At 48.2% G+C, this 25,117-nt stretch overlaps 2 long non-coding RNA genes across 2 annotated transcripts in view; one reads left to right on the top strand and one right to left on the bottom strand.

The window, feature by feature from the left end:
* The window catches only part of LOC103163719, a 53,156-nt gene that overhangs the window by 15,112 nt on the left and 12,927 nt on the right, over nucleotides 1-25,117 (bottom strand). The window contains exon 6 of the long non-coding RNA XR_004768160.1: nucleotides 24,832-24,977. This is a non-coding gene — a long non-coding RNA (uncharacterized LOC103163719). The remainder of the gene's footprint in view (nucleotides 1-24,831; nucleotides 24,978-25,117) is intronic.
* On the top strand, nucleotides 17,967-20,127 carry LOC118238293. Its single transcript, XR_004768161.1, has 2 exons — nucleotides 17,967-18,806; nucleotides 19,948-20,127. It is a non-coding gene; the product is annotated as an uncharacterized LOC118238293 (long non-coding RNA).

Here is a 25,117-nt window from a genome sequence, read left to right as displayed (position 1 = left end):
AAAATTCTCTAGCATGGGCTGTCGAAATGCCTCAGTGACAACCACGGAGTTTGAACCACAGATCCCACTGGGCGGCCAGAGGAAACCAACTCTCACGTGTCCACTGGCCTCCACTCACTGGCCTGCTCTCACACAAGATCAAGGTAAAGATGTTTAAAAGAAAACATCCATCACAATATAATCCAAAGATAAACTAATCTGATACATGCCAAGGACCAAGGAAGGACAGTAGGAAAATACTTTGTTTTCTGTAGTTAAACCATTATGTTAATGTTAGAGCAGAAAAACTACATCCAGTAAAAACCCAGAGTTTGACACTGGGATCTGAGCTGAGAGGTGTCTAGGGTTGAGTCACTTGGCTTAGTGGGTTGTGCCAGCTAGGTGCACATGCTCGAAAACAGGCTGCAGTGACAGGTGGCGTGACCCGGGCGCACACTGCCAGAAAAACCATATCAGTGTCATTAACCTTTCGGTCATTTAGAAACTTCATCCTTGACACATTTGCATGACCCCACGCTCAGTTTTTTGTGGCTCACAGTTTAAGATGCTGTGCCTCTAACAACTTAGGCTTAGAGTTAGGAAGTCCTCGTGTTCCTTGGCTCTGATTCCCACTCTTACAAGTGAGAATTGCCTTGTATTATGCTTCTCTTTTTTGCCCTGCTTGTGAAGACACTTGGGTAAAGCAAAGCTGCCATCTTTACTCTGCCAGCCAGGGTTACCCCATGCCAGTCTCAGTGAGCACTTGTGGGACCAGATGAAATCTGCCTTAAATCCATTTTAGAAGAAAAGCCAGGCATAAAAGGAAAGGCTGATGATTGTGAGGTGTGGGATGTAAGAGGCTCCATGCCAAAGAGTGGAGATTACAGCAGAGGGCACGGTAGATAAAGTACAGTTCTAATCGAGTGTGTCAGAGCTAGAGTTTTGGGGAAATCTGAGTTCCATCCATGGGCCTTTCTAACTCCCCCCAAATTCCACACTCTGCTTTGACCACGAATCATCCGGTCTTTGCTCTGGGACTCAAGAGTGGGGAGTAGGGGGTCCCTTAGTTTTATCAGCTGTGTTCCATGTTCTTGCCACTGAGAGCTCACTCTATCTTGGGGAAGACGGCCTGTAAAGTACAGTGAATGCACTGTGCAGTGGGGATCATGGTGCCCATGGTGATGGTGCTCATGGAAGTTAAAAAGTAGCAGGTGCCAGTGTGTGCTCCCTTCCACTACCTTGGGGCATTCACCAAGACCAGCAGGTGTTTTAGAATGGCTGGTTTCACCATTTCAATTCCCTATTGCATTCTCTGCCTTTAATGGAAAACTACCAAACTTCTGGATCCTCCTGAGCTGCCCAGTGTGCCACTGGGTAGACGGGCACCATTCCACTCCTAGGGACCCTGACTCGAGCCTAGCGTCGAGAAGAATGTGAACCTGACATGGCAGCCAGCCAGATAGGGATAGCCTTGACACAAGAGAGCCAGACATGCAGGAATTGATGAGAACCAGAGCTGATGCTGAAAGCATCACTCAGGCTGGCTACACCTGCTCATGCATCACAAACTCACTGCCATGGCTGCCCGTACAACTGCCCTGCTTGAAACCACTCGAGTTAAGACAGAACACTAGGAGGGGCTGAGCTGGGCAAGAAAAATCCCTTGTGAGAGCTGGCTGCCTCCTATCTTAGAATCTTTGAAAATTGCCTTGTAATAGGGGAGATGATTGAGGGGTTCCAGCTCCTGTGTTCTAAGGAAATGAGTAAGTGTGTGCCGAAAGCTCGTCTAGCAGGATAGGAGGGGAAACAACCTAAGTTTCCAACAGCAGGGGAGAGTGGCTGATTCATTGTGGGACAGGATGGTATACCATTATGAAATAATCCCTTCATAACAGAAAAATATCATGATAAGCTACTGGACAAGCAAACAAGTTCTAAAACAATGTAGAATGGGATTTGGCGTCCCCCCCCCCTTTGTTTTTTAGTAAGTTGCTCATAGTCTAAACTGACCTTGAACTCAAAACAAAGCTGAAAATGACCTTGAATTCCTGATCCTCTTGGCTCCACCTTTTAAATGCTGAGCTCATATTCATGCCTCACCCTGCCCATCGTGGGGTTATTTTTAAAACTGAACTTTCTGGACATCATCTTATATTTACAGAAAAGCTCCAAAGATAGTGTAGAGTTTCTACTGTTTCTGCTGATGTCAACGTCATAACTATGGCACCTTTTCACCAGTTTCCACTGGTGAACTTTCTGTTATTCTGGCATCCAGCTGTTTTCCCACATTACATTTAACTTTTTAGTGAGTGATGCCCATATTGTTAAAAAAAAAAAAGGTGTGTGTGTGTGTGTGTGTTTCTCCTTCCACTGTTTGTTCCAGGGATCAAACTCAAGTTGCCAGTCTTGCCTGGCAAAAGTGCTTTTAAAGACTGAGCCATTTCATGGCCCAACATTTTTATTTTCTTTTAAGTTTGTGCAGCAGGCTGTAGATGCACCTAAGTTGACATTAAGGGCTAGATTGGATCCCTAGCCCCATATAAACTGGTGTGTTGTGGAGCCATCATCCAAGCCCTGAGGAAGGAGAGGCAGGGGGATCAGAAGATGAAGGTTATCCTCCACTGTGCAGTGGGGTAGTGGCCAGCCTGAGCTGTGAGAGACCCTGCCTCAAAAGAAAAAAAAGTTTGCATAGAAAAGCATTTGGAATGGTTGAAAATAATTATACTATCAGAACTGCATAATGGGACTAATGTTTGTTTTTTAAATTTTTAGTGTGTTCTAATTTTTCTGTTTATCATGTCACATACTTTCAAAACGCTGGAAAAAAATGTCTTCAAACTATTTGGTGCCCTCTGATTGTCAATTGGTAGCTATGTGATCATTTGTCCTTAAGACAGAGCTCAAGAAGAGGGAGCGTGTCTGGTTCATCCCTGTCTGGATCACCCACCACAGGACCAGACACAGAGGAAGCATTTGGTCTTGGCACTCTTCTTCAGTGTGAGGAAACTGCAGGTTTGAGTTTCCCATTCAGTGACCCAAGAAAAAGACGGGAGTCTGTAGTCTCAGGGCTAACCCGTGTCTGTCACTGAATGGATGACACTGAGTGACCGGGAATATGCTAGTTGGCTAGGTTGACTGACGGGGCCTTTAGGTGGTCTCCCACAGAGAAGTCAGGGTCCTACCATCCAGAAGAGGAGAGCTGACGCTAAGCAGGTCAAACTCAGCATCAAAGGCTGCCCCAGGTCAGCATTTTAATGTCTGATGCTTCCCACCTGTCCCTAGCACTCAGCATAGAACCTGGCATATCTTGGGGACCCAGTTATAGAAGCAAACAAATGCATGTGCTAGTAAGCGAGACGAGTCTTTTTCCAGGTGGTACTTGAGTCAGGATGCTTTGCACTGCCAACGACAGAAAATGTGCCCAGCACAAAAGCATGTTCGTTGGTTCTGGGCTAGTGGAGCCTGGGAGTCAGATATGATTTGATCAGCATTCTATCTCTACGGGTTTCATGGTACCACAGAAGTTCCAAGCATCCCATCTATACTGCACACCATCTAAAGTCTAAAAGAGAGTAGGACAGAATCCTAGAATTCCCAGCAAAAGCTCCAAGATTCAGTGAGGACTGGATAAGATCACATGTCCACCTCTAAGTCTGCCATTTGAGCCAGGGGTTGTTTGTTGGATTCACCTAGATCCTATATCTATAGACCTGGAGGATGTCAGAGGAGAACCAGATTCCCTCGAACTGTGTGGATCCCTGAAAGGAACTCTGGGTCTGAGGAGGGGAGAAGTCAGTGTGTGGCCTGGGAAAGTGACCCACAGGAATCCAGCCCAATTGAAAATAGAATTGTGCCGGGCAGTGGTGGTGCACACCTTTAGTCCCAGCACTCAGGAGGCAGAGGCAGGTGGATTTCTGCATTCGAGGCCAGCCTGGTCTACAGAGCGAGTTCCAGGACAGCCAAAGCTACAGAGAGAAACCCTGTCTTGGAAAACAAACAAACAAAAAAAACAAAAACAAAAACAAAAAAAACCAAAAAAACCAATTGTGTGGTGTAGATGTGGGCTGCAGGATAGAGAGCAATGCTGAGGGAAGCTACAGGGAGGAAGAGAGACTGCTAAAATCTGTGAGGAGGTGTGGGCAGCAAGTTGGAGAGGGGTGGAAAGCAGGGAAGAGCATCCCGCCATGAGGTGAATCACCCGGTTTGGTGCTTACTCCTGCAAGGTGTATGTCCCCATCCTCCTGCTCTACAGAAACAATGCAGAGGATGCTTGAAGGCTGAGCTTAGGCCTTGGCCCCAGCTTGTCTAGCCCTGAAACCTGCGTCAAGCCAGGGTGTGGTGAATGAGGTGTGTGGTTGTGTGTGTACTAGAGAAGTGAGTGCCTCAGACCATAGAGGTCATGAAGAATGTATGTTAAATGATTTAATTCTCTCCATGAGACAAGCATTACTCCCATCTTGGAGGCATACACAAATAACTCGCAGAGCTAGTGAGTGACGGCACTGGGCTTTTTGCCCCCAGGCAGCCTCCCCTTGTCCCTACTGTGCTGTGTGAGCTGTTGTCATCACATGTACATCCAGGGCTCTTTCATGTGCACTTGAAAGAGTGCCTGAGCTTTATCAGGTTCTAATCTAGTTATTTGGGAGGACGCTGCTTGGGAGTCCAGCCCCAGAGCCCTTAGTCCCAGGTCCTGCGTCTGAGCTGCCCCCATGGGGAAGTGGTCTGGCTGCTTCTCAGAACGCTGACAGCACAACCTTTTGCAGGGTCAGGCAGAGAGCCTCATGCTGCTATTGGCTGAGCGCCCAGCCAGAGGGACTGAGCCAGCATGGAGTGAGCAGCTGCAGGGCCTGGGCCCCTGGGGCTGCCAGGCACCCTTCCTTAATGCCTGAATGCTGTTCACTGCTGTCACAGCCAAAGCCATGGATCGAGCATCAGGACCCTCGAGTTCCAGGCTTGGCTTGGTAACTGAGGTGCTATATGGTCTGGGGTAATCTGTGTGTCCTTCAGTGGGCGCTAGTCCCCTGGACACTAAGTGAGTATCACCATCATCAGTTGGCCACACATGCTCCACAGAAGTTGCCCCTCCTAGAAACCTAGACTCCAGTCTGTTTAGGATCTTCTGGTGCCAGGTACTGCTGGGCATTGGAGAGGCTGAGCTGATTTCTGCCTTCAGGTAGCTCCTGTCATAGGTGAGAGGAGAGTTAGCCCAGGATGGTTAAGTTCGGTACCACACAGAGGATGTTCCAGGCCGCAGGACTCAGGGAAGGAGCAAAGGGCTCCCTTAAATAGCCTGGAGGACACCCAAGCTGAAGAACGTGGAGTCAGCTGTATGTTGCATTTTCCAGGTACAGAACGGATGTGTGTGCATTCTTGTGGGAACAGCTTTTGCAAAGGCCTCAAGACAGGACAGACCAAGTTTAGAGGAAAGGGTGGGCACCAAGCATCAGTTGACAAGAAGACTAGATATGGTTATATAAAGAAGCAAGGCTCAGGGGACAGGTAGAAAGCAGCAGGGCATGAGTTGAGTCCTAACTGAAGCCCCCAGGGCTAGAAAGACCAGGGAGGACTCTGGAGTCTCAACTGGGTCCACACACATCTTCCTCCCTGCCCTGGAGGCCAGAGGCTGAGCTCTGCCTTCTTATTCAGGGAACTGCCCCTGTAATTGCAAATGACGCTCTTCACAAAACAGCCTGTCCATCCTAACCTTCACTTAAGAAGAAATCAGCCAAGATGCAAAGAGCCCATCATGTGGAAGAGAAACAGTATGTGTTGGCCTCTGAGTCATTGGTGCTGCTGGGAGCCTGAGTCTGGCTGGGAGCCTGAGTCTAACACATGACCATCCAGTAATGCTTACAATTATTGTTTGATCAAAGACAAATAGAGGTAGCCAGAAAACTTTAGAGTGGTGATGGACTTCCCTTGCCAGACACGGAAGGTGTCCCTGAATGATGATGCAGTTTGAGGGTGTGACTTATCAAAGCAGCAGGGCCTGGGGGGTTATCAAGTGCAAGTTAAATTCTCTGAGGTCATCTGGCCTTTAAGGGGGACCTGGGGCCAACACTCTGGCCTTTTCTGCCTTTACCTCAGGCCTGTTGCCTCCCAGGGCCCTACCATTGGGATTCTCCCATCATTCAAGTAATTTTTCCCTTTGGCCTTGCACCCCAGAGAGGTGGGGTCTACTCCCTATTTCCAGGCCAACTGAAACCTGGCAAATATGAGTGATGTGTCATGTACACAGAGTCAGAACTGAGTGAGACAAGAACCCATGTCTCATAGCCTGCTGAGGTCATGGAAAAGAATCACTCTTCCCAGTCTTACCTGGGCCGTGACACATACCCAAGGAGCTTTCCTAGAAAACAAGAAAACTCAACTATGATTGACTTGGGGACTATTCTGTCCTGAGCCTGAGATTGCCCAGACACGCCCTGCTGCTGCATTCTCTGCCTTGCTGTAGCCCAGGCTACACTCAGACCACGGCGGTTCTTCCCTGACTAAAGTGGAGCAGTGTGAGCCCCACACTGCACAGGACCTGCCTCTCCTTTGATTGCCCTGGAGGAAGGTGGGGACCATCCTTAGAGAGCCCCAAAGCAGTTGGCGACTTCAAGTCCTTGCCTCTGGACTCCCATGCCCTGAAGTGGTAGTTGCTATGTTTGTGCCCGAAGGGTTTCAGTCCCATTTAGGGACGAGACATTTGGGAAGAAGGACCTGACCAAGAGTCCAGCAAGAGGCTTAGGGATACTTAAGACCCAAGGGAGGAATTTCCAACACGCTAGCATTACCTCTCGGCAGGACAGTCAAGTTAAAGTCCTTGAGTGTCTCTGGGGACACACTTTTGCTGTGTCCACATAGTGTCCTCATTCTCAGATCACTCATCCCTCAGTTACCTCCTGTGCCCCACACTGACTCCAGGGTGACTGTTATGAAGCAACAGTGATTGAAATAAGAACTGCCCAAGGCCACATATGGAACCATGTCTGTCCCCTTGTGCCTGCCCCAGACCTGACTCTTCTCTGCTCCTTCAGTCTGACCTGCAACCCTATGCCAAGCCAGCCATCCCAACCTCTACGAGCTCCTGCTAAAACATTAGAGTACATTACCACAGTGTGGCTTTCTGAACCGGACATGTCCAGGAATGTGGAGTGAACTGGACTCTTTTATCCTGCCTCTGCCTCCTTCAAGTGGCTGAATTTGAAATTGTAGAACTCCAAGTACTTCTTTAAAAAAAAATTTTTTTTGAAGGCAGGCAGTGGTGGCACATGCCTTTAGTCCCAGCACTTGGGAGGTAGAGACAGACAGACTTCTGAGAGGCCAGCCCGGTCTACACAGTGAGTTCCAGAACAGGCTCTAAAGTTAAACAGAGAAATCCCGTCTCAAAAAAACAAACAAAAACATTTTTGAGCTGGGCAGTAGTGACACATGCCCTTGATCCCAGCACTTGGGAGGCAGAGGTAGACAGGATCTCTGTGATTTCAAGGCCAGCCTGGTCTCCAGAGTGAGTTCCAGGACAGCCAGGGCTATGCAGAGAAACCCTATCTTGAAAAACAAAAATTTTCCAGAATTTTCTGTGTTTTGCCTGTGTGTTTCAATGCAGGATGTGCAGTACCTGTAGGAGCCAGAAGAGGGAGTCAGATTCCCTTGGAACTGGAGTTACATGTGGTTGTGACCATCATGTAGGTGCTGGGAATCAAACCTGGGTCCTCTGGAAGAGGCTCTTAACCACTGAGCCATCTATCTCTCCAGTCCTGAAAGTGCTTCTTTTTCTCATATTTTTTTTTTCAAGACAGGATTTCTCTGTGTAACTCTAGCTGCCCTGGAACTCGATCTATAGACCAGCCTGACCCTGAACTCAGAGATCTGCCTGCCTCTGCCTCCCGAGTGCTGGGATTAAAGGTGTGTGTCACCACTGCCCAGCTCTTATTTCTAATTGTGTGTATGTCTGTCTGAGCATATGTGTATATGAGTTCAGGTATCTTGGGCCTTAGACCACGCTGGATCTAGAACTGTGGGTGTTTGTGAGCCTCCTGATGTGGGTGCTGGGAACTGAAAAACCAGTACACACTCCTAAATGCTGAGCTCTCTCTCCAGCTCCTAAATGCTCTTAAGCTGAAAAAATGTTTACCCACCAGCACAAGGAAGGAGAGAGTTGTCCTCAACTGGTATGTACAAGCATGGGTGATTTGGAGCCAGGAATTTGAAGGACTTGCAGGTTTGGGGGAAGTAAACACACAGTCCCACAAGCTCAATGTGGAATAAATAATGGAACAGCCAATAGGCACATCAGGCATTCTGAGGGCCAGACAGCTCTTGAGGAGTCAGGGAAAAATCCTAAGAGGAATACACAATGGAGACTGGCCCTGAGGGATGCAGAGAGCTCACCAACCAGCCAGAAGGGAACAGGTTCATTTCAAGAGAGGAAACTAAAAAAACAAAACAAACCCATGACTTTAATCCCAGCACTCAGGAGGCAGAGAAAGCCTGGTCTACACGTGTTCCAGAACAGCCAAGGCTGTTATTTAGAGAAATCCTGTCTTGAAAACAAACAAACCAGCAACAACAACAACAACAAAAACCACAAAACACGTGTATACCAGTATATTCTGTTTTTAAATGTTTGTTGGCTTTTGAAACAGACTCACTATGTAGCCCTGGCTGGCCTGGAACTCACTATGTAGATCAGGCTCATCTCAAACTCACAGAAATCCCCCTGCCTCTGCCTCTGCCTCCTGAGTGCTGGGATTAAATGCATACACCACCACATTCACCACATTAAATGCCCAGCCACATTCAGCTTTTAAAAAAGGGGGGATTATATTTTATTTTGTGGAGAAGAGGCATGTATGTGCCACAGGGTATGTGTGGAGGCAGAGGACAGCTTGTAGGAATTGGTTCTCTCCTTCTCTCAGAAACTGAACTCAGGTCATGTTTAATGGCAAGGGCCTTGACTCATGAAGTCATCTCCCTGGCCCAGGAACAATTTTTACAGAGGGAGTGATGTGATGGGGCAATGCATTACTCTTGGCAAAGCTGACCCGTAGGGCAGAAAAGACCACAAAATGCTCGAAAAAATGATTTGGGGGCAGGCAAGATGACTCAGCAGGTTAAGGTGCCTGCAGACAAGCCTGATGACCTGAGTTCCATCCCCGGACCCTCACGGTCGAAGGAACTGCTGACTTCTGCAAGTTGTGCTCTGACGCCCACAAGCATGCATGTGCACAGGCACACACAATAAACTAGAATATAGCAGAATATTTTGTATGATTTGGAATTTACTAAGTAATAGGAATCTTAAAGCAGAAAGGTGGCACTTATACTAGTAATCATTTCCATTTTAAACAAATTCAAAGTAGAGGCTCAGAGGCTGAGGGTGTAGCCCTAAATTCAATCCTCAGCACAACCCAAAACAAAGCAAAACAGAGGCTCAGACGAGCAAGCACGTTGTCCCCAAGTCTCCATAGATGTCAGGGGCACAGAACCAATAGCATCTATCTGTAACCACATGACATGGAGGACAGCAGGACTTAAGACCAGCAAGGTAAGTGGGGAAGCTGAAGAGACCCAGGGAAGCTGATGGTTAAGTGGCAGTTGGAGTCTACGGTTATCTGGGCGCCCAGTGGTTGACACATGACACTGTCAAGTGGCTGAAACTAACCCTCAAAGCCCACACCTACAAAGTAGCAGAGCTGGAAGTTAAACCCAGGTCTGCCTGCCTTGAGAGCCCTTTGCTGCTGCGGCATGGGGCAGGGATCCAAGGCTCCCGTTCCATCCCTGACTCCAGGGCTGAGCCAGCTAGAGAAAAGCAGTCAGTCACCATAGCCAGTGCGGGCTATGGGCCAGTCAGATAACTCAGCAAGGCTCAGGCAAGGAGGTACCCAGCAGCCTTTCTGCTTTAGGCAAGAGTCCACCCTCATGGGAGGAGAGGTGAGAACAAGGAGACACCCCACCACCACCATGCCCCAGCGGCCCTTGGCAGGAATGGGGCTCCCTCATCAGTCAGGAATCCTTGCCTCTGTCTTTCTTCCTCACTGATTCCCAACATGGAAAGCCATGAGTCTTAAGATTGTTGGAACTGCAAAGCCTCTGTCTAACTGTCTGCTTTTAAATTCCGCCATGACACAGGAGGTAAACAAGTCTAGAGAGGTAGAGGACCTACCCACAACCACTCATCTGGTCCAGTTCTCCTCTGGCCTCATTAATAGTCTGTACTATGAAAGACCTACTCTTCACCGTATATATAGAGTGAAAAGGCAAGTTGGCCTAGTTTGATTTCTATTGCTATGATGAGACAGGGACCAAAAGCATCAGAAAGAAGGAGTTTGTCTTATAGGTTATAGCCCACCATCAAAGGAAGTCAGGGTAGGAGCCTGCAGGCAGGAATTGAAGCAAAAACCTCGGAGGAATGCTGTTTACTGAGGCGTTTCCATGGCTTGCTCAGCCTGCTTCCTTATACAGCCCAGTGCAGGAATGGGAACACCTGAAGTGGTCAAGAAAATGCTCACAGATTTGCCTACATATTTGTCTGATTGAGGTGGTGGTGCAAGTCTTTAATCCCAGCACTTGGGAGACAGAGGGCAGCCTGGTCTACAGAGTGAGTTCCAGGACAGCTAGGGCTACACAGAGAAACCCTATCTAAAAGAGAAAGAAAGGAAAGGAAAGGAAAGGAAAGGAAAGGAAAGGAAAGGAAAGGAAAGGAAAGGAAAGGAAAGGAAGGAAGAAAGGGAGAAAGAAGGAATAAAAGAAAGAAAAAAAGAAAGGAAAAAAGTTCCCTCTTTCCAGATGACTCTAACTTGTGTCAAGTTGACAAAAAGAAAGACCCCTTGCCAACTTTACACACTAATTTATTATTATTAAAAAATAGGCCGGGCATCGGTGGCGCACACCTTTAATCCCAGCACTCGGGAGGCAGAGGCAGGTAGATCTCTGTGAGTTCGAGACCAGCCTGGTCTACAAGAGCTGGTTCCAGGACAGTCTCCAAAGCCACAGAGAAACCCTGTCTCAAAAAGAAAAAAAAAAAAATCTTTCACCTTTTCCATTGACCAACCCATGAACAAGAGCCCTCATCCAGTGGCGGATGGAAGCAGAGACAGACATCCACAGATATACACTGAGCTGAAATCTGGAATGAAGAGCGAAGGGGTCTGTACCAGGTTGGAGAAACCCACAGGAACAGTTGGCCTGAACAAGGGAGAGCACATCAACCCCAGATGCTGTCTGGGAGGCCAGTACAAGACTGATCCAGACCCCTGAACATGGATAAGGAGGCCTCTGCACTCCAGGGAGCCTCTGGTGGTGGATTAGTATTTTTCCCTGGTGCAAAAAGGGACTTTGAGAGCCCATCCCACGTGAAGGGTTACGCTCTGGCCCTGGACACAGGGGGAAGGGCCCAGGACCAGCATAGGAAGATTTGGAGGACACTGCAGAGCCCCCGTTGAGGGCCCTACCCTGCCTGGGGAGTGGTGGGTGGATGGGGTGGGGGTAGGTTGGGGGTGGGGGAGGAGAGATGGGGTGAGGGGAGGGAGAGGGAGAAGGGACTTACATGTGAAACAAGCTTGTTCCCTAACTTGAACTAATAAATAAATTTAAAAAAAAATAATCTTTCTTGTTTGTTCCCAGGATGTCATGGTAATATCACAGTATAAAACACATTATAACTTTAAAAGTCCCACAGTATTTGAAAATTTCAAACCTTTAAAAGTTCAATGTTGCTTTAAATGTGTTATATGTGTGTTTATGTGGGTCTGTCTGTCCATCTCCTGAGACAGGTTTCATCTCATTTTGTAACCATGTACTCCACTGCACCTGGCTAAATCCAGAGTCCCTTAACTGTAAGCTCCTGTAAAATCCAAAAGAAGTTACATACTTGCTTATTTCCAAAGGTGAGAACTAGGGCATAGTTAAAATCCTAGCAGAGCAAAACCAAAATTCAGCACTATAAAAAGCTCAGTGTCTGAGGTCTTGGACTCACTAACAGTCTTCTAGGCTCCAACATGGCTTGCTAAGCCAGTTCTCCACCTCTACTACCCACAACGCACAGCTGATCTCTCTGGGAGGATTGTGGCAGCATTTGGCATCTTGAGATGGAAACACCCCCGAAACCCCCCCCCCCAATGCTCGGAGATTAATGGGCTCAAGCTAATTCTACCTCACACCGGCCGCTGTCTTTAGTGGGTCCCTGAATGATCCTGTCCTCTGCAATATGCTGTGGCCTCCACTGCAACAGAAGCTGAAGGCTCGCCAGTGGCCGCTCCTGGACCCTCACATTGTCAAGTCTCAGCTGTTCTTCAGGACCCCTTCAGCACCACAGCTTCCATGCTGACAAAACTAGTACCATGTTGTGGAGTTTTACTTATTACCAAGTTCAACAATCAACATGAGACACAGCCTTGGGCCCCTCTGGACCACACCCTTTTGGATGCTAAGCCTAAGGAAATAATTTCTAGAAGATTTTTGCTTCAGTGATGCTCGTCTTTTGGTAATCACAGATGTTTCTTCAGCCCCAGCTAACCAGCATCCATTGCCCTAGCAAAGCAGAGGTTTTACTTCAGTAGAACTGGTCTCTTGTTAATCATGCTTTCTTTTTTTTTTTTTTTCTTCAGAGCCAGCTGACCAGAAACCACAGATTTTTAAAATAATTCAAAACATCACATGAATAGATGGTAAGAGTGTTTCAGGGACTCTGAGACTTCACAAGCCAGACCTCAACCTGCATTGCTCTCAGCCTTCTCCTCATCCAAGCTCCCACTGAACAGCCCAGTAAGCTCCAAGCACTCACTGACTTTTCCAGCTCAAGATTCCAAACGCCACCACAATCATCCCTAAAATACTGTCAGCAATACCACGTGATCTTGGTCTCAGTCTTTGTTCTGGTTTGCTTCCTGTTGCTGTGATAAACACCATCACCCAAAGCAACTTGGGGAAAGAAAGATTTGGCTTAGCTTACAGGTTACAGCCCATCCCCAAGGATAGCTAGCCCAAGACTGGAACCAAAGCAGAGGTCATGGAGGATTGCTGCTTACTGGCTTGCTCCCCATGGACCACTCAGCTGGCTTTTTTAATACAACGCCTGCCTTGGGGTGGCACTGCCCCTGCTGACTCTCCCATTCTAATCGTTCGTTAATCAAGAAAATTGGTTCACAGACTTGCCTACAGGCCTGCCTGATGAAGGCGTTTTCTCCATTACGGTTCCTCTTTTCAGATGATTCTAGCTTGTGTCAAGTTGACCAAAATTAGATAAATAAATAAATAACCAGTACACAGGTTCAGATCTGTGGTTTTCTAACCCCTCCCCACCAACCTGAGGCCCCTAAGGACAAAGATGCCCACTGTGTGTCTCCAGTGTCAGCACAGGGTCACACAGAAGGTGTGTGACCAGTCAATAATGTCCCAAGTTGTCCCTCACAGCCTGAGGTACATGAGAGGGACACAAAGGCTTCTCAGAGATCAGTATCTTCATAACTTGGGGCTCGTGGACACGTGGGTAGGAAAAGTTGCTGAGGACACTCCAAGTTACACTCTGGTTCCTGGGTATAAGGAAGTGGCCTCTAATTTGGAGAAGAGTGGAAGAGGAAGACATATACAGACCAGAAGACAAGTGCAGTTGGGGCCTGAACTCATGAATGGAGGTCTGGAGACAAGAGAAGGAGTGTGTTTGAGAAAGGTTCTCGGTAGTCTTAACAGGAAGAACTGAACAGAAGTGGAAGCTGAGTGGAGCTGGAGCTGGTTTTTGACCCTGTGGGACAATAGAAAACCACTGAAGGTGTCATCACAGGTCCTCTGGGAAAGGACTCTAATGGCTTCTTCCTGGAGCATCTTGAAAGCCATATATCCCTGGTTTCTTGGTGTGTGGGGAGACATGGGGTTAACCCATGCATTGGTGTCCACTTCTCCCCCCACTTTTTTCTTTTTACAGGGTTTATGTTGGTAGTCCAGATCAGACTCTACCCTGCCATCCTCCCGCCTCAGCCTCCCAAGTGCTGGGATCTCAGGCCTGGGTCATCGAATCTGGCTGTGTCTACTTTTCTGTTCAAAATACTTTTATGCTCATCACCCATTTAAATTTACTGACCCCAAGAGTAGGAAGGGGTGACACACCTATTGGACAAACAGAGACACTAAGACCAGAGAGCTGAGTGGCTTGCCATGGTCACATCTCAAAAGCAGGTTAGAGGGCCTGAGGCCCTTGAAGCTCACACTTTCACAGAGAGGGGGAAAGGGGCCCAAATGGGAATGGCCCTATTTAGCTGATGAGGAAGTAGACACAGAAGGTCCGCCAAGCCTCAGTGAGCAGCCTCTGAGCCTCCCACCTGTCCTCAGTGCCATTTCATCTCTAGACGGGACTGTCCAACAGCCCAGCATTTACAAGGTAGCTCGCCTTAGCCACAGTATCTTGGGCTCAAGGATAGGCCACTTCTGAGCACCTGTCACTCCCCAGAAAGGGGAAGGACTTCCCATGACACCCAGCAAACCAGGAGCTAACTGCAAAAGGCCATTTCCCTGCATCATACCTCAGAGCAGTGGAGTGGAGGCTTGCCTGATGATGGCACCAGTCTCCAAATGCTGCTCTGGGAGCGGTTAGGTTCTGTGGCCAAAGATGGCAAAACGGCTGGTATGAGGCTTCACCAGATCAGATGTGTCGCTGCTCTCACACAGTCCCAAGTGAAACCCAGGGTGAAGCCGGGTACTTTCTCGTGGCGGTGGGGGTGGGGCGGCTGCAGTGTCTGCCTCCACACCCCACTATGAGAACACAGCAGGAGTTAGGGGTTTTCCACCCAGGTCCTGGCAGAGTTGCTCCATCATTCTGTCTGACCACAACCACTTCCCTTTCTTGAAAATTCCCTCCTGCAGGCCCTGACACCAACCAGGCTTTCAGTCCAAGAGAGTCCCCTCTTGCACTAGCATGTTAGCAGTGGCCAAGCCAGGCTCAGGAATGTCACAGAAGGTCCTCCCATCTAGCTACAAGCTATAAGATGGAGAGTGGAAGACAGAGCTGGGTCTGAAGCCACTAGCTTCTGCTAGAGTGAGAAACTCCTTGCTCCCATCCTGCAATGCAGCTCCTAAGCAGAGAGACCTTACTCCCCAGGGGGGTGGGAGCATTTGTCATCCCTGACCACTTTACAGATAAGGAAGCTGAAGACAGACAGAGCCCAACTTAGGGGAACCCCGTTTTCCTCGCTAAGCTCCTGGTTTCTCTGAAGAGCCTACTCGGTGAGCTTAAAATAGTCCTGAGGGTTGAATTGTTTGTTTTGCTTTTGCTTTTGGAGATTTTTGGAGGTTGCCTGGGAGAAAGCAAAGATGCTATCTAAGCAATCAAAAAGAGGAAGAGACGCCTCCTCCACCCCTGAGTGCTTCCAGATCCAGAAACAGAAAAGACCACACAGAAAGCCAGCAAGCCAAGTGTCTGGGTCAAGGCTGGCAGAAAGCGCCTGTCAGGCTTGGACCCACCCAGGCTGCAGCCTCCCATCCCCAAGGCCTCAGTTTGTAGGCTAGCTGAACTAGGGCCCTACCAGAGGTCACAAGTGGGGCTACAGACCATGAGAACTGGCTTCCAAAGTGGCAATCCGCAACTGACTCAGTCAGCTGTCAGGCCGGGGGTGGGAAAGGAGGAATGGGGGCTCTCCTGTAATTCCAGCTGTTTCCACTCTTTCAGCCCCATCTGTCCCCTTATGTGCTCTTCTGCCCAGGCTTTGGGAGGCCAAGTCTCCAGGCACCCTGACCAGGAAGAGCTAGGCCTATCCATCCCAGTTATCAGAGAGCCTGGTCTGTGCACTTGACCAAGCCTGCGATGGGAGGTGGGACCCTCTCTCCTAGTAAAGATGGAAATAAAGCTTGTGGCTTAATTCCAGTAAAGGTTTGTAGAGAACTCAGTGTGGGGCTGTTTCTCTTAAGAACTTGTCACCTAGCCAACTGCTGCTCTGGTGAGTGACATCTGCTGGTCCTGACCCAGCCACCATTCACACATTCAGTCTCCCAAGCTTTTTTGTTGTTGTTGTTTTGTTTTGTTTTTGTTTCTCCAGACAGGGTTTCTCTGTGGCCTTGGAGGCTGTCCTGGAACTAGCTCTTGTAGACCAGGCTGGTCTCGAACTCACAGAGATCCACCTGCCTCTGCCTCCTGAGAGCCACCACCACCTGGCTCTTTATTCCTTACTTTAACAACTTCTATCCAATGCTCCCTCCACACTCTCAGGCCACACACTCCTTTCTAGACACTGGGAGCTCAAAAATGAACAAGGTAGGATGTGGTCCCTGCCCCAGGTGAGCTTAAAGTAGCCAGGCATAGAGCAGTTACAGACAGACAATGGGCAGCTGCAAGACTGAGGGAATGAGAAGAACCCGGGTAAAAAGATCCAGAACAGGACCAGAACAGCAGTTAGCTAGGTGACAGCCCCACACTGAGCTCTCTACAGACCTTTACTGGAATTAAGCCACAAACTTTATTTCCATCTGTACCACAGTCCTGGGAAATATCGATTGTCACACTCATTACACAGATGACAAAACTAAGGCTCCAAGATACTAAATGGATTGTGATGTAACCAGTAAGTAGAGAAGCCAGAATTAAAGCCACATCTGCAGAAACAGGAAGGGAGGAGTGAGTTTCCATTGCTATACTCATGTACATTTGAATTGTATCCATAGACATTAGAATTGAAATTATCCTTGTATTACACTGATCTTACTTTCTCCCACAAAAAAAGAAGAAGAAGAAGAAGAAGAAGAAGAAGAAGAAGAAGAAGAAGAAGAAGAAGAAGAAGAAGAGAAGAAAAGAAATTTTTCAAAGGTCAGTTTTGTTTGAGGAGTTTTTGCTTTTAAATCGGAAAAAAAAAAAAACAGTTAAAAACAGTTTTAGTGTCCATTGCCAGTTAGATTTTCCTTTGTGCTTTCCTAGTTTACTGTAGCAAGCAGAGTTTGTTGCTGTTGTTTGTTTTATTTTGTTGTTGCTGCTGTTGGTTTTGGTTTTGGATCAGCCCCGGCTGATCTCAAACCCAAGACCCTCCTGCCTCCCTGCTCAGGTTCCTGGTATGCCTCGCTGCACCTCGCAGCCCAGATCAGTTTTATAATTGGAAAGTGGTGTTATTTTTAAGAAGTAAGTTGTACACGTCACAGAAGGACAGGGTGACCCAATCCCCCAGAGTAGCTGCAGTTCCTGAGAAAAAGGCCCTGGGTTTTGGTAGACCAGAGTGAGTCAGCGGGGTGAAGTGCTGCCAAAATACCAGGCAAACAGAGATGTGGTTCCTCAGAGAGCCACCTCCCTGCGGCTGGGGACTGGCCAGACTTCACTTGAGGTTCAGCGTGCAGGGAAGCAGCTGCCTTAGGGCTGAGCAGGACTCAGCACAGCTGAAAGGCTTGGACAAGAGACCCCAGGGAGGGCTGTCCAGCCAGAGCTTTACCTGGAATTTAACCTACCCAGATAAATGATGAGGGCCTTGTTGCAACGACTATCTATGCAAGGAGAGGCTGGACAACCGGCTCAGGAAAGGGCAGCTCTGTGGGCAACTGCTTCTATTGGTGATCTAAACATTAGAGTATTTGCAAGACAGGGAGAGGAAGGGACACACTGAACTCAGTTTCACAGAAAGTGTACTAAACTGATGGCAGCCAACACCAGTGGTGCGAGGGCGCATCATCTGTCACCTCGTTATTGTGTACCAGGCTCTGTGCTCAGCACAGGGCCAGAGTTCTCTGGAAGGTGTGTTGTAACAGGGATTGCAGGGCCGCCGCATGCCCAGCCTCTGATTCAGGGCGTCAGGGTGGGGCGAATTCCCAGATGACGTTAATACTGAGGTTCTGGACCAAGCTTGGATTTGTCTTTGCATTTATCACAACCACGGTATGACATTCCGCTAACATCCCCACTTCACAGATGAGCAAACAGAACACAGCCATCAGCCAAGGCCCCTTGTAGAGAGGCAAATTACTGTTTACAGCTACCAAGTTGGTATCCAGGTCTTCCTGACTGGGAAGTTAAACCTTAACAAAAACAATCAGCCCCTCCCCCATTCGTTGGCAAATAGAAATAAAAAAAAATTAAAATTGTGTGGTAACAATACACCATGCAAGTTTTCTCTCTACAATATAAAATAAGAATAAACAGTGTGGTGCTTAGATGAGGTTGAGAAGGAATTGCCAGCACAGGGACAGAGAGTCAGAGAGACCATAGGGGTGGAGGGAAGCAGGTGCTCGGCAGCTAGCCCAGTCTCTCATGCTTGGAGGGACTCTGGGTTAGCCTCTGCTAAGCAGGAGATTTCACCATTCTATGGCTCCAAAGTTCTCCGGGTCATGATGTCTGCTGGATGGGAGTTTCCACTGTTACCATGTAATTTACCAAACATGTACAAAGTGTCTTGGTCATAGAGCAAGCAAAAATGAGCAACAAATAGGCCAAATAACAGCATATCAAGGTTCCAGGTCATAATCCCCAGTGCCTGCAAAGGCTGCCTTAAGACTGCAAAGGGATTTTGTTTTTTGTTTTTTGTTTTTTTGTTTTTTGTTTTTTCAGACAAAATGAAGAATGTTAAAATGAAGTGACCATCTTGAATCATTATCTGAGCAAGCCTGAAGTAACCATCTAGCCCTTTGATATAAGGTCAGAGGATGCTGTTGCTGGCTTTGAAGATGGACAAGAGGACCACGAGCCAAAGAGCACATGTCTGCATGCTGGAAAAGCCTAAGAAAAGGACTCTTCCCTGGAGACTCCAGGGGGTGTGAGCCCTGCCACACCTTGATTCTAAACACTGCTGCCCAAGATCCATTTCACCCTTCAGAACTGAGGGGCAAAGGACTGCCTCTGATAGACAGGGACAGGTGGGGCACGAAAACGGCAGTTTATAAAGGTAAGAGGGGAAAACCCCATGTTAGGATGAGGTGTTTAATTTTAATTGGACATGGTAATTAGGTGAGCCAAAGAGGGGTTTCTGATTTCTGGACTTCAACACTTTGATAACTGGACCTTGGTAGTCAACCTCAGGAGAAGGAAGTATCCAAATAAGGGAATGGATCTTGGTAGGTAGTTTTAGGAATGTAATCTAACGGTTTTTAGCAAGGCCGAGGGAATTGGGGGAAGACAGGCAAGGCCCGCCAGAGACACGTGCTTGAATGGGCTAGTGTCCTTTCAGTGGGGGTAGGGACAGAATCTCATGGAGGTGGACCATGGGTTGTGGGTAGGGACAGTGTGCAGAAAGTTAGACTTTCACCTGTGAGATTCTGGTCAGTGAGGTGAAAAGACCGTTGTCATTAAAGATGATAGAAAGACCTTAAGTGGGGTTTGCTGGTGGTGTAGCTCAGTGGTTCAGCACTTACTTGGCATTCACAAGTCCCTAGGTATGATCCCCAGTAGCCACTCCACACCACACACACCTCCAACAGGAAGGAAAGATACTGTTATACACTGCACTGTTTTTGTCTTGTTGTTTTGGTTTTCCAAGACATGATTTCTCTGTGTAACAGCTCTGGCTGTCCTGGAACTCACTATGTAGACCAGGCTGGCCTCAAACTCACAGAGATCCACCTGCCTCTACCTCCCGAATGCTGGATTAAAGGCATGTGCCACCACTGCTTGGCTCTGTTTTTGTTCTTGACATGCTCAAATCTAAGAAGCAATGATGGGGATGAAAAATGTCAAAGAAAGGTTGTCCCATACTATCTGGACACTGAAATCTGTCTTCAAAAAAGGAAGCCACTCCAGAGGGTAAGAGTACTGGCCAATCTTCCAGAGGACCTAGGTTCAGTTCCCAGCACCCACATGGCAGTCCACGACTTGTCGGTAACTTCAGTTCCAGGAAATCCGACACCCTCTCACAGACATACATGCTGGCAAAACACCAACGCATATAAAATAAAAATAAATCATTAAAGGGAGGGGTGCTCTCTAGGGATTAACTGAGGCTGGGGAGAGAATTCAGGCCCAATGCTGGAGTCTACAGGACTGACTCTAGTCTGTCTTAATCGGGTTTCACTTGTTTTGTTTCTTCACAGGTTGTATTTGTGGGTGTTTATTCATCCTGCTGAGGAGACATAAACAGAGAAGTCTATTCAGCCCAGATAGAGCACCAATGCCAAACCAAAGCACTTGCTCTCAACCTTCCCAATACTTGGGGTCCTTCAGTACAGTTCCTCATGCTATGACCCCCCAACCATAAAATTATTTTGTTGCTACTTCATAAGTGTATTTTTGCTACTGTTATGAATCATAATGTACATGTCTGATATTTGGGATATCTGATATGCAACCCCCAAAGGAGTTGTGACCCACAGTTTGAGAACCACTGGACCAAAGAATCATCCCATCCAAACCCAGTCTAGTGAACCAGTGAGTCTATTGGGGTTACTTTCAGCAGCATAAATGCAAAGCCCAGTCCTCCATGGGTGACAGCTCACAGAAGGCCAAAGCCCTGGACCTCCCTGCTTCCTGCACAAACTTGCAGCCAGCTGTGCCAATCAGAGAGTCATTTCCACCCAGCAATCACTCACTGCTGTTTTTTTGTTTGGGTTTGTTTTTTCTTTTTTAGACAGGGTCTTGTGTATCCCAAGCAAGCCTGAAGCCTAGCTAGCTATGTAGTTGAACATGACCTTGAAGTTTCTGATTCTCCTGCCTCTACCTCCCAAGTGCTGAGATTACAGGAGTGCTTAAGTATGCTTGGTTTCTGTGGTTCTGGGACTGGAACCCAGGCATCACATATGCTTAGCAAGCACTCCATCAATGGAACTACAAGCCCAGCCCTGCTTTTATAATCTTGAGGAGGGACTTTGTGAGTCCTGTAGGCCTCAGGAGCTTCCCAAACCACGTTAAATTTCCTTTACTTCCTAAATCTTGAGTCTCCTTCCTCAACTCTAGGAGGGAAAGTTTAGATCTGAAGGAGAGAGCTACATAGCACTTTCATTGTTTTTTGTTGTTGTTGTTGTTGTTATTGTTGTTGTTGTTGTTGTTTTGTTTTGTTTTAGATAACCCAGGCTGTCCTGGACTTTGTAGACCAGTGCCTTTGCCTTCCAAGTGCTGGGATTACAGGCGTGTCTTACCGCCACCACCACCACCACTGGGATTATTTGTTTAAGACAGAATCTAGATGTGTAGCTCAGGCTGGCCTTGAACTCACTCTGCATCATAGGCTGGCCTGGATTTTGTGATCGTCCTGGCTCAGCCTTTCAAGTGCTGGTGTGACAGGCATCCATCACCATTCCTGACCTCCAATCAGCTTCTCTACAAAGTATCCATCATTTTAACAAACATGCAAAGATTGGTTGGTTTTATAAGGCTAATATGAAATTCTGGAATGTCATCCTTGGAGGTCAGCAAGGTGAAGATAAGGTCTAACACTCCTACTATGTGGGCCTCTGATCTGAGTCCACAGCCAGGCTGGACCCGTGTTACAGACAAGAAAGAGCCCGAGCCATGAGAATCAATGGTGGGGGAACCTGCATGCTCACAGAGGCCTTCCCAGAGGAAGTGGCATTAGCCAAGCAAGACAACTGAAGGAGAGAACATTCTAGGCATAGAGGTCACCCTAGCCCAGTAGTTGGTGCTAAGTCCAATAAAGTGACACCTCCAGCTGTCTGGAGGAATGCTGGGACTCTGTCCTAACCCTGAGGACCTGAGGAACTCTGGAAGATGCTTGTCCATCCTTTACATTGTCAGACTTCCAAAGAATTGCTCAGGATGAGCCTTCTTGTTCATCTACCACCTGGGACACTTTCTGTTTTCTGGAATGGTGTGAGGAGGCTGTGGAGAGTAATCCTAGAATTTTTCTGGAATAGGTTTGCCACGTAACAGTGGACCAGTCACCTCTCTCTGGACCTTGATTTGTCCCTCTGAAAAGTAACAGCTGAGGACAAGTTGCGTCCTGGAAGGACCTCTGATGGCACCTTTGGGAGGCAGCACTCTATAGTGATTAAATCGTTGATTATGAGTTCAAATCCTACCTCCAGCATTTATGGGAGCATGGCCCCATCATTTCTCTTCTCTCGGGCTCTCTTTCCTCATCGGTGGCCTCTGCCTCATGTAGAGATTAAGTGAGATCATAGACATAAAGCATTTGGTGCTGTGCCAGACCCGGCAAATGGCAGCTGCTGTCATTCCACTCTGTAATGGACGTGACATGGAATGTGCCAGTGCTGCTGACGGCATGAAACACGGCCTTCACCCTCAGGGTCTGCCATGAGTGCAAGCGCTACACACAGCAACAAAAGGTTCCGACAGGAGTCCAGGGGAACACCCAGGGCTGGCTGACTGTGCCTTGGCAGAAGCTGAGGAAACTCCTTGGGAAGCCTGCTTGGTGGATGGCAGCTGTGGGCATGAAGACAATCCCCAGATGTTGTACTACAGAAGTGGACCTGGAGTGGCTAGAGAAATGGGATGGCAAAAGAAAAATCCTTTGCCCTCAGCTGGTGGAGTCAGGGTGGTCGTCAGGGCAAAATAAAGAGGACAATATTAGTCTTCCTTCTCTTGTGACTTGCCCTCCCGGGAGTCTCTAGCTGTTCCCATATCAATCGAATTCTAAGTGCCTGGTGTCTATTCAGTTCACAGCTTCTGGAGTCTGACTGGCTTTTATGCAGAAGATGTGAAACTGTGGTCCAGAGAGGGCAGGGGCTGGCTGGAGACCCCGCGGCAGATGAGAATGAGGTCTCCCAGGCCACAGACCCACTGCTGTGTCAGAACGAGGCAGCCTCTTTTAATTGCATCAAGTCAGTGAATGGCAGGTTGTTCCCAGGCTGCCCCAGATGTTTCCTATCTCCACATTTCATGGGAATCCGGCCACCCAGTAATACTGGGCTCAGTGCTTCCAGGGAGAATGACTCCAGTTCAAGGGAGGAGTGTTGGCTGCACTGAAGTAATGATGCAAGGAAGGTAATGGCAGCCACAGCAAGAGAGCGGGAGTGTTTGCTGAGTGAATATGAAGAACTGCTCTGGGGGTCACACGGTGGGCAAGTGGCATAGCTAGGACTTGGAGCCGGTGTTATTTGGCTCCAATGCTACAGAACCTCCTTTCTAGGGCCATTGCAAAGCTTTCTACTGCCTGGTAGAGAGTTAGTGTGCGAACATCAAATAACACTGAGTTGTTATTAATGGGGGCTTTCTGTCCTCCTGATTTCGTTTTCTACACTGCCTACTGGTGCAGCCTTCCAGGCGGGAGCAAGTCTTCAAGGCTGACCTGGCAGGTGCACTGAGATGGCCCTCAGGTAGGAAGCATGCTGGTGTGCCAGCAAAGGTAGTAGACAGCCAACCCTACCAGACAGACAGCCAACCCTACCAGACAGACAGCCAACCCTCCCAGACAGACAGCCAACCCTACCAGACAGACAGACAGCTAACCCTCCTAGACAACAGGCCAACCCTCCCAGACAGACAGACAGCCAACCCTCCCAGACAGACAGTCAACACCTCCCAGACAGACAGCCAACCCTCCCAGGCAGACAGCCAACCCTCCCAGACAGACAGCCAACCCTCTCAGACAGACAGCCAACCCTCCCAGACAGACAGCCAACCCTCCCAGACAGACAGGCCAACCCCTCCCAGACAGACATCCAGTCCTCCCAGACAGAGCCAACCCTATCAGAGAGACAGCCAACCCTATCAGAGAGACAGCCAACCCTCCCAGACAGACAAGCCAACCCCTCCCAGATAGACATCCAATCCTCCCAGACAGACAGCCAACCCCTACCAGTCAGACAGCCAACCCTCCCAGACAGACAGCCAACCCTCCCAGACAGACAGCCAACCCTCCCAGACAGCCAACCCTCCCAGACAGACAGGACAACCCCTCCCAGACAGACAGCCAACCCTCCCAGACAGACAGACCAACCCCTCCCAGACAGACAGCCAAACCCTCCCAGACAGACAGGCCAAGGCCAACCTCTACAAGAGAGACAGATCAACCCCTACCAGTCAAACAGCCAATTCTGATCAGACAGACAAACCAAGCTCTACCAGACAGACCAGCAAACCCCTCCCAGTCACAGGTCACACAAACCTGATCTTCTACACTGCCTGCCCACTCAATAACTGACCTGAAATTGTTCACCCACAGGGGCTGTCAACACACACTTTTCCTGGCCTTTGAGAAAGGGGAAGTCCACCCAACAGTCTACCATGAGTCACTGGTTCTGTGAAGGAAGCCTCAGGAATCGGCAGAGGTAGCTGAGAGGAGAGCTATCTGAGGAGAGGAGAGAGGCCTGGATTCTAGAAGGAACATTGCTACTTTGACTAACTCAGCAACTTTGGCTTGACTATATTAAACAAGTCCCCTCCCTGGCCTTAATATTTTTTATCTAGAAAATGGAACAATAATCTTTACTTAGCTGGATTGGAGAGGCTTGGAATGATTGCTGAGTCTAGAGGTTAAAGTATGAAGACTTGAAGTCACTCATACCTGGATTCAAACGTTGCCGCATCCCTTTCTAGCTGTGTGTTGCTGGGAGAGTAACAGGAACTTTCTGACTCTTGGTTTCTTGATCTATAAAGTAGATATTTGATTTCTCAGCTGCAGACTATCAGCTAATCTTCTAGGCTGGTTTGGAAGATTAACTGAGACTTGTCCACCACGAGGCAAGGTGGAGGTGGCTCATAATGATCTGTCAGAAATAGGGACCAGTTCTCAAGCTTTGGTGCCCTCACTTCTCCTTGGCCCTGTGGCTGCTTCTAACAGACACACCCTACATCACTGAAGCCACAAATAATTGTTATCACAGAGAATAATTTTATCTCTACTTTTTTGTTGTTGTTAGCAGTGCTGGAGACTGAACTCTGCCACTAAACCACAAGTCTATCCACACCGTAACTAGTGACAAAATTACTAAGTTCATGGTAGGAAAAAAAAAAAGTCAAAGCAAAGAAGTAAAAAAGAAAATGATTACACATAACCTCACCATACAGAGGTAAGCTCTACCAACATCGAGGTTGATGCTCCTGCATTTCCGGAAGTAAGAGCTGCCAATCTGCTGGACTTTGGGGTAGGAGCAGTGTCTCAAGGATCTCTCTACATCAGATGGAGCGGCTGAACCATCTGTGCATGCTAAAAGGATAGAAAAGACAGTTCAGAACACACACACACACACACACACACACACACGCACGCACGCACGCACGCACGAACGCACGCATGCATGCAGACAGACAGAGAAACAGAGACAGAGACAGAGAGGCAGCAACAGA

This window comes from Cricetulus griseus, chromosome 2 (genome assembly GCF_003668045.3).
Source record: "Cricetulus griseus strain 17A/GY chromosome 2, alternate assembly CriGri-PICRH-1.0, whole genome shotgun sequence".
Classification (NCBI taxonomy): domain Eukaryota; kingdom Metazoa; phylum Chordata; class Mammalia; order Rodentia; family Cricetidae; genus Cricetulus; species Cricetulus griseus.
This window is presented reverse-complemented; position numbering and strand designations above follow the sequence as displayed.